The sequence below is a fragment of the Giraffa tippelskirchi genome, chromosome 2 (genome assembly GCF_054371585.1).
Source record: "Giraffa tippelskirchi isolate mGirTip1 chromosome 2, T2T-mGirTip1v1.2.pri, whole genome shotgun sequence".
Taxonomy (NCBI): domain Eukaryota; kingdom Metazoa; phylum Chordata; class Mammalia; order Artiodactyla; family Giraffidae; genus Giraffa; species Giraffa tippelskirchi.
This window is the reverse complement of record NC_137276.1, coordinates 107072347-107076621: the sequence shown is the minus strand read 5'-3', so window position 1 is coordinate 107076621 and position 4275 is coordinate 107072347. Positions and strand designations below refer to the sequence as shown.

Here is a 4275-nt window from a genome sequence, read left to right as displayed (position 1 = left end):
TAACTGTTTTAAAGGTTACTTCCCAGGGTGGCCCCTAATGTAAACTATGGACCTTGGATGATAATGATGTGTCAATGCAGACTCATCGGTGGTGACAAATGTACCATCTGGGGGAGATGTCAATAGTGAAGGAAGATGTGCCTGAGTAGAGAAAAGAGGTTTATGGGAAATCTCTCAATATTGCTGTGAACTTAAACACATTCCAGAAAAATCATGTCTTCTTTATTTTTAATTTTTATTTTAGTTGTCCATGCTGCATAGCTTGTAGGACCTTAGTTCCCCAACCAGCCAGGAATTGAACCTGGGCCCTCAGCAATGAAAGTGCAGAGTCCTAACCACTAGACCACCAGGGAATTCCCCAAATATCTTTAAATTTTTTTTAAAGTACTAGCTGCTGAGCCTGTATGACACCAAGTAACAAACTGCAAAGCCCACCTTCAGGCAACCCCAGACAGATGGGGGTCCAGAACTGTGTGCTGTAGAGGACCTGCAGCCTCAGATCAGCTTCTCAGAGGCCCAGGTTGCTGTTTTTCAGTCTGTAGTGTCCGACTCTTTGCAACCCCACAGACTAAAGCACGCAAGGCTTCCCTGTCCTTCACCATCTCCTAAGCTTGCTTAAACTCAAGTCCATTGAGTCGGTGATGCCATCCAACCATCTCATCCTCTGTCATCCCCTTCTCCTCCTGCCTTCAATCTTTCCCAACCCAGGAATCCCCTGCAAGCCCTCCATCTCAGGCCTCCTCTAGCACAGGGCCCATGGGCTGTGGTCTGGGGAGGTGCTATGTGGACCAGAACCTGGAATTGCCTGTGTAAGTGGGAGCTACACGAGAAGAACAAAGGCCAGATGCTGCCATGTCACCACTTTCACATCCAGGAAAGGCGCTGCTGGCTCCAGTCCCCAGATGCAGGTGTCTGGAGAAAGCTGGTCCAGAGGCCACAACCAAGGCCTGGAGGCGGGACTGAGACTGGCTTCTGCCCAGACCCACACCCCGGATTCAGTTTGCTCAAGCCCAGCTGCAGGGAGAAGGGGCGACTAGCCCCAACACAGCATCTCCTGACCTGACCCTACCTCCCAAAGAAAGATCCAGAAAGTGGCAGGAACAGTGTCTGGGCAGACCCACAACCTGAGCTCCTCCCAGAACAGGCCCAAGGCTTCCAGGCTGACCTTCAGGGCCGTCTGCCCTGCCTTCCCACAAGACGTGCCAGGGAGCCATGTGATGGCAGTTCTTCCTGAGTGTGGTGGGCCTGGGGTAGGTGGAAGTGTGCAGAGGGGCGGGGGAGAGGTAGAGGGCAAATCCAGGAGTGGGGAGGCGGGAGGCCGAGCCCTGCCCAGCACAATCACAACCATCTCGCTTTTCCCTGTTTTGAGGTTCAGGGTCCAACATGGGTTCCCAACAGATGCAGTTTTCCCACTAATGTTTTATTTCAAGGTGTACAAACATCATAGCATTGGTTTTCATGCTTCACTTCAAAAATATTCACTGAAATGAGTGATCTCACCTTCCACGTTTCCTTGTACAGAAAAAACCAAAGAGAAAAGTCTTCATAAAGCAGTGCTTGCCAAAAATATCATTTCCTAATACCCTTGTTTATGGAAAAATAACGTGTCTATACTAAAGGTTCAGCAAGGCGTGGGAAGAAGGATCCTCGCATGATGGAGGCTAGAACAGTCCCAGAAAGCCCCCCTAAGTCTTATGTTTAAACAGATAAGGTGGCTCATGCCCCAGACCTAAAATCTAGGGACTTCCCTGGTGGTCCAGTGGCTCAGACTCCACGTTTCCAATGCATGGGGCCAGGGTTCCATCCCTGGTCAGGGAACTAGATCCCACATGCCACAACTAAGACTCAGCACAGCCAAATAAACAAATAAATATTCAAACAAACAAAAAACCTAAAACCCAGAAACGAAAAGATTCCTGAGTTTTGCTCTGAAACTCTGTCCTCCTCTGGATTTCTCCAGGGCATGTAGTACAGGGGAAGAAAGTTTTCCTTCCTCTCTTTCAGGTTCTTTGGCTGGTCTGATCATTAAATCCATTAATGCATAGGAAAAGAAGCAAACAAAATGACTTACATACAGAAGCCCCAGAAAGACACAAAGACTCAAAAGGCAACCAGGTAACTGAAGCTTGTAGAACATCCTGCTGCTGCTGTTAAGTCGCTTCAGTTGCGTCTGACTCTGTGCAACCCCACAGATGGCAGCCCACCAGGCTCCCCCGTCCCTGGGATTCTCCAGGCAAGAATACTGGAGTGGGCTGCCATTTCCTTCTCCAATGCATGAAAGTGAAAAGTGAATGTGAAGTCACTCAGTTGTGTCCGACTCCAAGTGACCCCATGGACTGCAGCCTACCAGGCTCCTCCATCCATGGGATTTTCCAGGCAACAGTACTGGAGTGGGTTGTCATTGCCTTCTCCGGTAGGACATCCTGAGCTAAGGCAAATGGTGGGGAGGCCACGGGGAGAGGGACCGTTCACATGAAGGCAGAAGAGATGCTTGGAAAACAGGAGCTGCCCTGTTAGGCAGGTAAGCTTCTTAGGTAAAAAAAGTTTCCTTGGTGAGTGCTCTTTTTCTGGTATAGGCTCCCTCTCCAATGTAAACAGGCAGAGGAGGAGGTACAGAGCCTTTCCTGAATCTGCTGGGGGCTGATTGCATTTAGCTCAAAATAATCATTTGCAAGTGGCATATTTGGGGATGGCAAAATCTGCTCCCCTTCCACGCTGAGATTTCAGAGGCTTTTCTAAGTATTTATTTTTTGACTGTACCAGGTCTTGGTTGTGGCAAGTGGGATCTTTACTTGCAGCATGGGAATTCAGTTGCATCATGTGGAATCTAGTTCCCCACCCAGGGATCAAACCCAGGTCCCCTGCATTGAGAGTGCAGAGTCCCAGCCACTGAACCACCAGGGAAGTCCCAAGATTTCAGAAGATTTCGAGATCCTGTGACCTTGAGTCTTCACATCTTCTGAAGAAGAGCTTGCTTTGCATTCTTTATGTTTTTCTAAGATGGATTTATTGAGGTAAAATGTACAGCCAATAAAATTTACTCATTTCACAGTATATACATAAATAGTTATGTTGCACACCTGAAATTAATATGATGTTACATGTCAGTTGTATCTCAATAAAAAGTTCATCTTTTTCAGATGTACAGCTCATCTCCATCAATGTACAGAGCATTGCCATCACCCCTAAAAGCCCTTTCCTGTCCCTTTGCTATCGGTCACCTCTCCCCACACCCACAGCACCCCTGGTATATGTCCTGATATTTTTGTTTTTCCTGGAATAAATAATAGACCCATATAGAAGACGTGGCACATATATACAATGGAATATTACTCAGTCATTAAAACAAATGAAATAAGGCCATTTGCAGCAACATGGATGAACCTAGAGATTGTCATGCTGTGTGAAGAAAGTCAGGCAGAGAAGGAGAAATGTCCTATGACATCCCATATATGTGGAATCTAAAACGAAATGATTCAAATGAACTTATAAAACAGAGACTCACAGACTTAGAGAACAAAATTCTGTCTGCCCGAGGTTGAGGGGGAAGATGGGAGGAAGGGATAGTTATGGAGTTTGAGATGGACATGTACACATTGTTATATTTAAAATGGATAACCAACAGGACCTACTGTATAGCACAGGGAACTTTGCTCAATATTATGTGGCAGCTTGTATGGGAGGGGAGTTTGGGGGGAGAATGGATATCTGTTGGGATTCCTAAGTGGCTCAGTGGTAAAGAATCCGCCTGCAATGCAGATATGGGTTCAATCCCTGAGCCGGGAAGATCCCCTGTAGAAGGAAATGGCAACCCACTCCAGTATTCTTGCCTGGGAAATCTCATGGACAGAGGAGCCTGGTGGGCTACAGTCCATGGGATAGAAAAAGAGTCGGACACAACTTAGCGATATAACAATAGATATGTAGTGGTATCTCATGATCATGTTATTGTTCATTTCCTTGATGGCAAACGATGTTGAGCATCTTTTCATGTGTTCATTTGGGGTCTGTATCTCTTCTCTGGAGTCTGCTCAGCCTATTTTTGAAAATAGAAGCTCTGCATTTTCTTATCCAGGCTGCTCACGAGTAGTGAGGTGGGGAGGCACCTCAGTCTGTTGGTGCTCATTTTCCTTCATGTCATCACTATGATGCCCTGAGCATCCTTGAGGTTCTGTAAGACACATGCAGCCGTCTGGGAAGGCTCCTCAGGGGCAAGTCCCAGTACCGGGGCATGAGGATCACTTGTAAGTCCGGATGTCCTTCATGGGCCCTGTA

At 47.1% G+C, this 4275-nt stretch overlaps 1 non-coding gene across 1 annotated transcript; it reads right to left on the bottom strand.

The window, feature by feature from the left end:
• Positions 1 to 276: 276 nt before the first annotated feature.
• On the bottom strand, positions 277 to 353 carry TRNAE-UUC (transfer RNA glutamic acid (anticodon UUC)). The gene has a single exon. It is a non-coding gene; the product is annotated as a tRNA-Glu (tRNA).
• Positions 354 to 4275: the final 3922 nt, after the last annotated feature.